Source organism: Cebus imitator, unplaced genomic scaffold, assembly GCF_001604975.1.
Source record: "Cebus imitator isolate Cc_AM_T3 unplaced genomic scaffold, Cebus_imitator-1.0 Scaffold112, whole genome shotgun sequence".
In the NCBI taxonomy this organism is placed as follows: domain Eukaryota; kingdom Metazoa; phylum Chordata; class Mammalia; order Primates; family Cebidae; genus Cebus; species Cebus imitator.
The window spans coordinates 4611976-4624466 of record NW_016107427.1 but is presented as its reverse complement, the minus strand read 5'-3'; the positions used below and the strand labels follow the sequence as shown (position 1 = coordinate 4624466).

At 48.1% G+C, this 12491-nt stretch overlaps 1 protein-coding gene across 1 annotated transcript in view; it reads right to left on the bottom strand.

Annotated features, from left to right (window-relative positions):
• The window catches only part of C2CD2 (C2 calcium dependent domain containing 2), a 74795-nt gene that overhangs the window by 38665 nt on the left and 23639 nt on the right, over positions 1–12491 (bottom strand). The window lies entirely within an intron of this gene.

Genomic DNA, 12491 nt, shown 5'->3' with positions numbered 1-12491 from the left:
TTTGAGACAGGGTCTTGCTTTGTCACCTAGGCTGGAGTGCATTGGCATGAACTCAGCTCACTGCAACCTCTGTTTCCCCAGCTCAGGTGATCCTCCCACGTCAATCTTCTGAGTACCTGGGACTACAGGTGTGTGCCCCCACATCCACCTAATTTTTGTATTTTTTCTGTAAAGATGGGGTCTACTATATTGCCCAGGCTGGTTTCAAACTCAAGCAATCTTCCCACCTTGGCCGTCCAAAGTGCTGGGATTGCAGGCATGAGCCACTGCACTCAGCTGCCGTAGGCAATTTTTTTTTTTTTTTTTTTTTTTGAGACAGAGTCTCACTGTCATCCAGGCTGGAGTAGTGTCATGGAGCAATCTCAGTTCGCTGCAACCTCCACCTCCCTGGTTCAACCAATTCTTCCACCTCAGCCTCCCAAGTAGCTAGAATTACGGTGTGCTCCACCACACCCAGCTAATTTTTGTATTTTCAGTAGAGACGGGGTTTCACCATGTTGGCCAGGCTGGTCTCAAACTCCTGACCTCAGGTGATCCACCTGCTTCAGCCTCCCAAAGTGCTGGGATTATAGGTGTGAGCCACCACATCTGGTCTAGACATCTTTATATCAAAATAATCTGGACTTTATACATTAGCGAGGATACAAATTTAGAGTTGTAAAGTTGGATAAATATTCAGATATTCAGGTTGACATCTTTTCTATAATGTAGTAGTTTGAAAACTAGAAACAATATTTCAGATCTTTGCTTCCTGATGAATTTCTTAGGAGCTAAACTCTGTCTTGCCCAAATCTAGTTATTAGGCACTTTCCATATATAACAAAGACTTTTTCTTTGAATATCATCTTGTTCTATTTCTCCACAACAGCTGATTTTTAATTCCCCAAATGATTCCATATCCACATAGAGTCAAAGTCATTAGCCATCTTCTTTTGCTAAAAATGAATATTAAAAAAAAAGCAAGTTATAGATGTTAGAAGTAAAAAAAAGTTTTCTTAAATTACCCAGTACACAAGGGGTTGCTTCCACTTAAATAATTTCTATAGTATCATGGTTTTCAAAAAGGTGGGAGTAATTCACAAAACAAAGTATCAGGCCGGGCGTGGTTGCTCACGCCTGTAATCCCAGCACTATGGGAGGCCAGGGTGGACGGATCACCTGAGGTCGGGAGTTTGAGACCAGCCTGACCAACATGGAGAAACCCCATCTCCACTAAAAATACAAAATTAGCTGGGCAGGGTGGTGCATGCCTGTAATCCCAGCTACTCTGGAGGCTGAGGCAGGAGAGTTGCTTGAACTCAGGAGGCGGAGGTTGCAGTGAGCCCGGATCGCACCATTGCGTTCCAGCCTGGTCAACAAGAGCGAAACTCCATCTCAAAAAAAAAAAAAAAAGTATCGAACAGTTATAAAATTACGCAGCCATACTAAATTATAAAATGAGCTCATTCAAGAACCTGTCAGAGAAAGAAAACGACATCAGGAATAAACCAAACTGTGGTTTCCTGACATAAATCACACAATATTAAGAGGAGCGACTTTCACAACGACTATAGCACACAGAGAGTGGTCGTTTCTGCCGCAGATTCCTCTACAGAATCTGATCTAGAACGAGAGGTCAGCAGAGCTCCCTGCTCCCCTCTCGGAGGCACAGGCCAAGCGGACACGTGTGGGATAATTACCAGGCCAGGTGCCAGGTGTGTACCGTCCGGGAGGAGGGCAGGGGCGGCCGGGGGCATGCCGGACTGGACATAAGGCAGGCACAAGGGGGTTCCGCAGGTGACCAGTGTTTGGCCAAAAAGCAAAGCTATCAGGAGACTGAGGGTAAGTCAGACTGACCCCCTCATTCCCAAAAGAACCACTGACCCCACTGGAGGGAGTCACTGGACAGGAAGAGAAAATTCTTTAATTCTCTGGTGGATTTATCATCATCTAAAATACCACATGGAAAGATTATCAAAATAATTACTCAGGGCCTGCTCTTCCCCCAAGTTCAGGGCCAGGACATTCCCCTTTTCCTTTCTCATCTGCTGGCTCCTGGCCCTGGCCAAACCCTGGACCCAGCTCTTCCCACTGCTCGCCCATCCCACTCTGGAACAAAAGTGGAACCTGGGCCCTGAGGCCCCGGCAGGGGTCAACATCCAACGTCCACCACCAAATACCTCAATGCCACAGAGCTAGAAACACAAAGTCCCTCCTTCTCTCAATATTGGCAGAAAGTCCTGAGAGTCTCCTTTCCACCAGTTCTGACAGCACTGCGTTCAGAAGACTGATTCACATGGTTAATTGCATATTTCCACCATCTCCAGAGTTCACAAAGGGCCAGAACAAAAAATGTTTGTATAAGAAATGTCGTGTATTCATGTTAAAAATAAATGATCTATAAACAGTCCTCTTTGGAGGAGCATATTTTGATGCCAGATGAGTTATACACACCGATGACATGACACTGAGAAAAGTCCCTGTCCTTTGTCTCAACAGCCCATGCCTTTTACTGCTTAAAGTGAAAAAACATAATAAAAAATAAAAAAACCAGCACTGGCTCTGAGCACCGCGTGCTTCCTTCAGAGCCTTCTATACTAAGCTAATCAGAGCCCTACCAAGAAAACAGACAGCTCGTTAGTGCCGCAACCCAAGCAATAAAGAATTTCATCTCCCTTTGTATCCAGTTCTGCAGAAAACTTCCCGCCACCATTCCCTGATACACAGAGAACCACACTTGCTCAAAAGCAAGCAAATAAGTAAATAGATCAACGGACTTTAAAACTTCTAGAACGCAGGACTCCAAGGCTCACGAGTAACGACTCAAGCCGAATCACTAAAGTAGGTTAAACCGCTTTCTGCTCTCGGACAGAATGTGCAATGTCTTTTCGTGGTGACACCCTGGTGTGCCTTCCTCAGCCCCGGGGTTTCCCTGCCCTCTGAATAAACCTGGAGTGCAGACCAAGCCTTTCTTGGCCTCCCCTCAGAGTTTGGCTAGAAAAATTCTTTAAAGCAACAATCTTGGCCAAGCATGGTGGCTCGTGCCTGTAATCCCAGCGCTTTGGGAGGCTGAGGCAGGAGGACTGCTTCAGTCCAGGGGTTCAAGACTAGACTGGGCAACACAGCAAGACCCCATCTCTAAAAAATAAAAATAAAAAAAGATACAAAAATTAGTCAGGCATGGTGGTGTGCACCTGCAGTCCCAGTTACTCAGAAGGGTAGGGTGAGAGGGAGTTTGAGGCTGCGCTGAGCTGTGACTGTGCCATTGCACCGCAGCAGAAAGAAACGATCTGAACCTGCCTGGCATTTTCACATGGCCAAACAAAACACTGCTCCTGCTCCACTTGGAGGGCCAACCACCAGGGCCAAATCCTCTTCTAGGACCAGCCCCTGCCTCTGCCACCCTCACAAATAATGCCCCATTTGCCAAATGGACGGGAACAAAATGGAGAGGAGATTGTAAAAACAAGTAATCTTCTTTTAGCGTATTAAGGTGTGATCCACAATGGGGATTAAATTCTCCCAGCCATGCCAACAGAGGCAAGGCCTCCACTGGCTCGGGGGGGGCTCCTGACATCACAGCAGAAGCCAGGACCACCTGACACAGGTAAACGGCTCCTCCTCACTTAGCCTTCCTCGGTGACAGATGCTAAAGGTTAACATCTACTAAATACCCACGAGTGGGTAGAGACCCTGATCTTTACCCTCAAGTCTCCCTACCCCAAACAGTCAGGGTCATGAGAGTCCCTTCTGAACTTTCCAAGTGAGCTCTTCGGGGAATCCCAGTTACATGGAACAGACAGACTGGGCCTCTGAAACGATTCGTACAGGATTTCACAAAGTTAAATAGAAGCAATATCTAGCACGGGCGGCAGGGACAGTGAAGCCCTCTGAGGACAGGAGTGAGAACCCCCAGCCCCAGCGCAGACCCCACCGAGCCCAGGTGTGCATCTGCAGGAGTGAGCTCTCTTGACAACTACCAGCCGTCCCCCCACCTGCATTGTTTTTTTGGGATCTTTTTCCCCAAAACAACCAAAGAGTGTTTACATAAAGCATTTCAAAATCAAGCAACAGAAGGGTGAACTTCGCATTCCAAATAAACACTTTCCTCTCCGTGTAAGCGACAGTGTTTTTTGGAGGGTGGGTTGTGTGCGGTAAGTCAGGGTCTCCACGTGGAAGGTGCAAGAGGGGACCCGTGGTTGGCAGGTGAGGGTTTGGGTGGGGGAGCCCCGAGCAGCAGATGGAAGCATCACAGGAGGGGAAAGCTGCCTGAAGGCCGAAGAGCAGGCTGCATGGGCAGGGCAGAACGGGAGGGCTTCATTCACCTCCTCAGTGCTCCCTCCAGCCTCAGCACCTCGACCTCAGGCAGTCACATATCTATGCAAATAGCGCTTATCTGGAAACTATTCCTCTGTTTAGACTTGGGGCCAAATATTCCAGGCACAGCTACTCCAAGTGTCGCTATTGTTCACCAACAAGAGAGCCCCTGAGTCTTCAGATCTCACTGTGCCCTTTCACTTCCCGTTTCAATTAAGCTTCTTCTACAGCTGCCTGGGCTCTTTCTTAGAACACTCCAGAGAGCTGCAAATCATGTAATTACTTTTGTCTCCAAAGAAACTAGCAATGCTGAGAAAATGTATCCAAAAGGTTTATGTAACAGTATTTTTCACTTTCATCACACTACATAACACCCTGAGGAAAGAACTCCAAAGTCAATTCAAAGCAAAGACCCTTCACAAATCATTTGGATTTCCTAATCAGATGTCTCTCCCCGCTCTGCAATGGAGTCTCGCCTCTGTAAGTATTCTTCAAGACAGTATGAATTGGATATAAAATACTATTTCTACTCCAGAACTGGGACTCAATTTACAAAGTAAAATCCATTAGAGCTAAAGGTTATCCAAACATCAACAACATTTAATGCTATTTGCCCACTAATTCAAAACAAACAGTTAAAGATGTATTTTTATTTATTTACTTTTGAGATGGAGTTTCATTCTGTCCACTAAGCTAAGTGCAGTGTGCGATCTCGGCTGACTGCAACCTCCGCCTCCCCGGTTCAAGCCATTCTCCTGCCTCAGCCTTTCCCAAGTAGCTGGGATTATGGGTGCCTGCCACCACACTTGGCTAATTTTTGTATTTTTAGTAAAGACAGGGTTTCACCATATTGGCCAGGTTGGTCTCAAACTGCTGACTTCAGGTGATCCACCCACCCCAGCCTCCCAAAGTGCTGGGATTACAGGCGTGAGCCACCATGCCTGGCTTGAGGATGTATTTTTATGAGAAATTTTCACAGGGGACTGAGATGAAAAATGTTGGAAACAAGATCGCGGCCAACCCCAAGGGCTGCTGTTTTTTTTTTTTTTTTTTTTTTTTTTGAGACGGAGTTTTGCTCTTGTTGCCCAGGCTAGATTGCAATGGCGCGATCTCGGCTCACCGCAACCTCCACCTCCTGGGCTCAGGCAATTCTCCTGCCTCAGTCTCCTGAGTAGCTGGGATTACAGGCACGTGCCACCATGCCCAGCTAATTTTTGTATTTTTAGTAGAGACGGGGTTTCACCATGTTGACCAGGATGGTCTCGATCTCTTGACCTCGTGATCCACCCACCTCGGCCTCCCAAAGTGCTGAGATTACAGGCTTGAGCCACCCGCCCGGCCGGGCTGCTGTTTTATCTTCTGGGGGAGCCTCGACCCCATGGGGCTCCTGCTCCAGCCTGACTTCAACCCCACCCCCAGCAACACTCTCCCTCCCTTTTCGTGTCAGATACTTTAAAGTAAACAAGGCAGCCTTTCAGTCATATTGCACAGCACAGTGTAACACTGGCATTCTACGGCTTCAAGATCTGCTTGTTTCATCAGGTTTATACTAAAAGACATAAACAAGACAGCTCCTTTAACATGAAGGACAGAAGGGAGGTGGGTCTCCTCCTCGCTGGCAGCCAGTGCTTCCTGACGGGCCAGGCCACTCGGCCACACCAGCCTCTACATTCCGACCAAGCAACACAACCCCAGTGCCACCACGGCCTCACTCTGTCGCCTCCAGGCTGACTCGGCCCAGAATTCCACACACCGACATCCACACGAATAGGTGGCGTCATGGGAGTCCTGTTCAGGGGCGGCACCTGCCCTGGATCTCAGAGGGCGGGGTCTCCGATGAGGAACCGCCACCACCCTCCCTAGGAAAGACCCTCATTCAAAACAATTTCACAACCTGTTAGCATTTTAGCATAAATTCCAGGTAAATGAAATATCTGGAATGTCAAGTCATACAAAAAAAAAAAAAAAAAAAAAAAAAAAAAACAAGGCAACTAAGCTGAGCTTCCTGTCTGCAGCTAGATAGAGTGACAAAGGTGGACAATTTTATCTTTTTAATTCTGTTTTCCTTTTTTCCCCACTGCATTCCTAGAGGAAGGTGGACAATTTTAAACCATGGTGACTTCACAAAACAAGCAGCCTCCTGAGTTACAGACAGAGCAGGGGACCACCTCCCCGTTTACCCGACCCCGAAGCTCTCAGGGCATATTTCAGCATCAGGTGGAACGCATGTGCACACGACACACCACACACACCGAGTGCGAGCTGTGGGTTTTCCTCCGGAGACTGTGGAATAAGGTTCTGGGGAAATTCCACACGATCATCCAGTTCTGTCTGGAGCTGTGGTTCTACAGACGCAAAGCGTGACGCTGCTGTCCGGTTCTCCTTTCCCTATTTTTGTTGCCTTTTTTACGGTGAGGGTGTGGTGGGGCAGGAGCTTTGGTGAAATAATAAAAGTGAAATTATCACATCTGCAATCCCAGGACTTTGGGAGGCCAAGGTGAGAGGATCACTTGAGTCCAGGAGTTCAAGACCAGCCTGGGCAATACAGTGAGATTCTGCCTCTATAAAAAATTTAAAAAGTAATAAAAATGCAAAACATAACACTAGCAGCATGGTTTATTTTGCGCAGTGGCTGGAGCTAGATTCTGGAGGCCAAATGAGGTTCACTCCAGCCTTGCTGTGGCAGCTAGCAGAGTCCAATCAACACGAGCAGGTCTGATACGTTTATATATTTATTTATACTTATATAAATATATTTATATAGAAATAAAATTTTTTATTATAATATTTTAATATTTATTATTTATTTCCAAAGCTTATAAATTATTTCTTTCCAAAGCTTAGCTAAGGGAAAGAACAGGCTTCTGCCTTATGGGTACCACTTTGCTTTTGAAGCAGAAAGCAGGCACTTTCAAAAGGGGGCTTGGCATGAATGTCACGAAAGGGGGGACGTGAGCAGGTGAGGGTTCACATAATTTGCTTTGGTGCCTTGATCTACTGGGTGGTCCAAGCCGGTGGCCACTGGTGCCTCAGGGGGCAGAACTAGGTTGTAACAGCCGAAACTCTTCCAGTGGGGGAGAGTTCCATCAGGGTACATTTCAGATTGTAAATTGACTGTCATCTCTCCAGGCAGCCTCCTGGTGGGTGAGGGTCTCGCTCTGGAGCTCCTGAGCACAGGGTTAGATGAACTGGCCCTGTAGGCCGTGTCTGGTGAAGGGGAGGTAAAAGGCTATAATTACATTCTAAGGGCTAAGAAACAAGTGGGGAACAGGGGGAAGTGGAGAAAAGAGAAAAACAATAATAAAAAACAATAACTCTTTCTCTTTTCTTGGAAAATAAGGGTGTCTGGTTACAGCATTTCCTAAAAGAAATGCAACTCTTAGCCGGGCGCGGTGGCTCACACCTATAATCCCAGCACTTTGGGAGGCCAAGGCGGGTGGATCACGAGGTCAAGAGATCGAGACCTTCCTGGTCAACATGGTGAAACCCCGTCTCTACTAAAAATACAAAAATTAGCTGGGCATTGTGGCGTGCGCCTGTAGTACCAGCTACTCGGGAGGCTAAGGCAGGAGAATTGCCTGAACCCAGGAGGCGGAGGTTGCGGTGAGCCGAGATCGCGCCATTACACTCCAGCCTGGGTAACAAGAGCGAAACTCAATCTCAGAAAAAAAAAAAAAAAAAAGAAATGCAACTGTTATTCGGGGAGTGACTGTCACAGCACAATCCTAAGTCCTGATTCCCACTAATCTTGTCACCGATGTGTGGACCTCAGACCTCCAGGGAAGTGGGCATGAAAAGCTTCTGAATGCCCACGTGCCAGGGAAGGGTGGTGGCTGCCCCTGCAGGGGACGGGCTGGCTCCGGTGGCTTGAGATACGGAAATAAAAATTTCCTTCTTCTGGGTCAAGCATTCTGGAGCAAACCTCTCCCAAGACATGAGGAAAGAGAATGTAGGTAGAAACCGGTCGCTCTTGTGTAAGAATGTAATTAACATCTAGGAGAAAGAAATGCACTCAGTGCACGTTGGGACTAGAAGAGAATGCAGAGAGAGCCCCTGGAGAAAGGTTTCAAGGCCACGCTTTGCTGCCTACAAGCCAGCCCTGGCTGGAGCCTGCTCACAGGGCTGTGGGCAGGAGCTTCTTCCACACCTGGTCTGAGCAGATGCCCCGCAAGGCAAGCACCAGGAGAATTCCCTTAGGGAAACACCACAGCCCTGCAGGGCTTGCTGCCTGTGACACATGACACATGCGTGTTTGGCGTTTCTTCCTGGTTCCTGACACAAAGCTCTTAAAACCCTTGGAATCTCCCGAGAGATAAGAGTGCCTTTTGAGAAGAGTGTCTTTTGTTGTTATTTTTTGAGACAAGACCTCACTCTATCACCAGGCTGGAGTGCAGTGGTGCGATCTCGGCTCACTGCAACCTCCACCTCCCAGGTTCAAGCAATTCTCCTGCCTCAGCCTCCCAAGTAGCTGGGACTAAAGGCGTGTGCCACCACACCCGGCTAATTTTTGTATTTTTAGTAGAGGCGGCTATGGCTGGTGATGTAATCAATCATGCCTAGGTGATGAAGCCTCCATAAAAACCCTGAAATGACACGGTTGGGGGAGCTTCCAAGGCGTTGAACACAGCTAGGTGCCGGGAGGGTGGCTCGCCCAGGCAGGACATGAGGCTCCCGGAGTCCCAGCCCTCCCCCTCCGCCTGCCAAAGCATACCTTCGACACAGCCGGTCCTGAGTCATATCCTTATAATAAACTAGTAATAGCAAGTAAACTGTATTCCTGAGTTCTGTGCTGTGAGCCACTCTAGTAAGGTATGTGAACCCCAGGAAGGTGGGTTGGGGGAAATCTCTGATCTACAGACAATCAGAAGAACAGGGCACAAGCTTACAACTAGTATCTGAAGTGGGGGCAGTCTGGTGGCCCGCCCTGGTTTCCCAAAGTGCTGGGATTACAGGTGTGAGCCACTGCGCCCGGAATGGAGTTGAATTGTAGGATACCCAGTTGGCACCGCAGAGTTGAAGAACTGATAGTTAGTGTGAGAAAAAACCCCACACATTTGGTGTCTAAAGTGTTGTGAGTCAACAGCTGGGACTGCTCCTCGCCTCAGCCACGGCTGGGCCGGGCGTGGATCTGCACTTATCTATAGTCCTTCGGGATGACTCAAGCCGCTCCCAGCTCTGGAAGTCTGCACTCTGTATAGATGATACAGAGACTATGCACTCTGTGTAGACGATGCAGAGAGGGTTTTGCAGATGAACAGGATATTTGCGAAGGTGATGACTTGGACACACGGGGACCTTCAGGGGTGGCATGAGAAAGTCCAAGACAAGGGCCTCCAGTGGGCAGGGCAGCCAGTTCCACTGTGAGAGGTACCCACAAGGAGACTCCAGATGGAACACAAGCCCAGTGTTTGTCGTCGGAGAGGAGGTGGGAGTTCAGGCCAGCCAGTCCTCAGCCTCATCCCGCTGATCAGAGATGGCATTATGCAACAGACATGCTGGGTTCCGGCGGCCTTGTCCCTGTCTTGGCTCAAATGCCAACCACATGTCCCTTGTCAAGGCTGAGTTAGAAAGATGAGAAAGATGCAACCTGACCTCATAGCGTGAGCTTTGAAAGGGAGGGGCAGTGCCCTGGGATGATAAGTTCACATTTCTTTTAGATCTCTTATTTGTCACAGGTCCTCAAGTTCTGTTACCGTTTTCTTTTGTTTTTCTTCTCAAGAATTATGCCCAGCTGAGGGAACACAAGGCGGTGCTGACATGGAATTCGGTGTAAATTTGGAGACCATGGGGGTGTGTGGCTTAGATACCAAAGAAGAAGAACACCACTGTGAACCTGCTGCCCGACACGGCAGCTCTAAAGCGGAACTCACAGAACGATATTCACAAAAAGAGGCCTTGGCGTCTTATCCTCTTAACACATGAAGGTTAAGCAATGTCCCATCCTGGACATTTTACAAGAGATTAAGCTGGCTGGATTCCTTTGCAAAACAGTGCCCTAAAAATGTGTCATGTTTGGCCAAGATGCTCGTCCAAGAACGAAAAAGGCCAGTACAGAATCTGAGCACCTGAGGGTGTTCCACTCCCAGCTGACCCCTGCCAGGAGCCCAGACAGATCCCAACAAGACTTCCTTCTTGGGGGTGTGCACAGCACCTAGGCTAGCCAGAGTGACTGTGACGCTCGGAAGACCACCAGGCCTGCTCTTGCCACTCACATAGCCCCATGAAAGGGACGGGTGGGGACCCGTCTACCTGACTGGCAGGCTCACTCCACCGCAAAGGACGGCACGAGCCACAGCCGTGACAAGGCAGTGGCAATGGCTCCTTTCCTTATTTGGCCACAAAAACGTAAAAGTCAAGAACGATGCGGAAAATTGCTGTGAAACAAAGCAAGAGCCTGTGTGTGCGCTTTTCGTCTGGCAGGAAAAAGCTTCCAGGAACGCTGTTAACAGCAGCCCCATCCCGGCGGGCGGCGGCAGGAAGTAGATGTTAAATAAAAAAGTTTGGACATTTTTAACTTTTTAGTGAGCATGAACTATTTCTGTAATTGTATCAAAACAAATGCAATTTAATCAGCCATTTTCACTGGGTGAGGTGGTTCACACCTCTAACACCAGCACTTCGGAGAGCAGAGGACAACGGATTGCTTGAATCCGGTAGTTCAAGACCCACCTGGGCTACAAGGTGAGACCCCATCTCTATAGAAAAAAACAAAAAAACTAGCCGGACATGGCGGTGCATGTCTGTAATCTCAGCTACTCGGAGGGCTGAGGCAGAAGGACTGCTGAGCCCAGGAGGTCGAGGCTGCTGTGAGCAGCACCTGTGCGGGTACACTCAGCCTGGGTGGCAGAGTGAGACCCTGTCTCAAAAAATAATAAATAATCCACTTCCTAAAAGGCTGCTTTTCTGACAATATGTATCAAGATCCTTAAAAATGTGCGTACTCTTTCTCAAGTACCGCTACTCTTCCACTTCCAGGAACAGCGAGGAAATAAACACATGAGCAGAAATAATAACAGAGGCAGGCAGAAATATTGAGCCCGGCATAGGCTTGGCATTGTCCCATGCGCTGTACCTGCGGTAACTCATTCCATCCTCACAGCCTGTCTGGGGGTGGGTATGATCCTCTACCTTTATAGATGAGAAGCCAAGCCATACACAGGAGGTGAAAGAATGGAGCCCAAGGGGCCTGGCTCCTAACCAGGACAGCATGGCCACTGCTTAACAGCCTCCACTCTTTTTTTTGTTTTGAGTGGAGTCTCACTCTGTCGCCCAGGCTGGAGTGCAATGAAGTGATCTCGGCTCACTGAAACCTCCGCCTCCCAGATTCCAGCAATTCTCCTGCCTCAACCTCCTGAGTAGCTGGGATTACAGGTGTGCACCACCATGCCCAGCTCATTTTTGTATTTTTAGTAGAGATGGGGTTTTGCCATGTTGGCCAGGCTGGTCCCAAACTCCTGACCTCGTGATCTGCTTGCTCTGGCGTACCAAAGTGCTGGGATTAAAGGTGTAGGCCACAGCGCCCAGCCAGCCTTCACTCTTACGCGTTCATTCATTAAAAGTTTTAAGGAATTTCAGTAACTTGGGAAAGAATACTAATGCAATACAGTGTAAATTGTAACAAAAAATAAATGCAGAAGAAAAAGACTGGCAGTGTACATGAACAGAGCTAATCACCAGTTCACACAATACCCTGTGTTTTTATTAAATATTATTCTGTGTTTTTCAAGTTTTCAACAATGAACTTGTCTTGATTTTATGGTAAGAGCAGAATTTCTATGTTTGAGACAGAATGGACCCATGGCAGCCTGAGGTCTGAACTTGCCAAAGCCTGTGAGTATCTGCATACTGCAACATGCCCATCTGTGCTTGCTGAAGCCTGATCTCCACAGCCATAAGGGTCCTGATGCCGAGGACGGGGCACAGTGGCTCATACCTGTAACCCCAGCACTTTGGGAGGCCAAGGCAAGTGGATCATGAGGTCAGGGGTTCAAGACCAGCCTGGCCAACATGGTGAAAGCTTGTCTCTACTAAAAATACAAAAATTATTTGGGTGTGTTGGTGTTGCGCCTGTAATCCCAGCTACTTAGGAGGCTGAGGCAGGAGAATTGCTTGAACCCAGGAGGTGGAGGTTGCAGTGAGCAGAGATCATGTCACTCCAACATGGGTGACACAGCAAGACTCCATCTCAAAAAAAA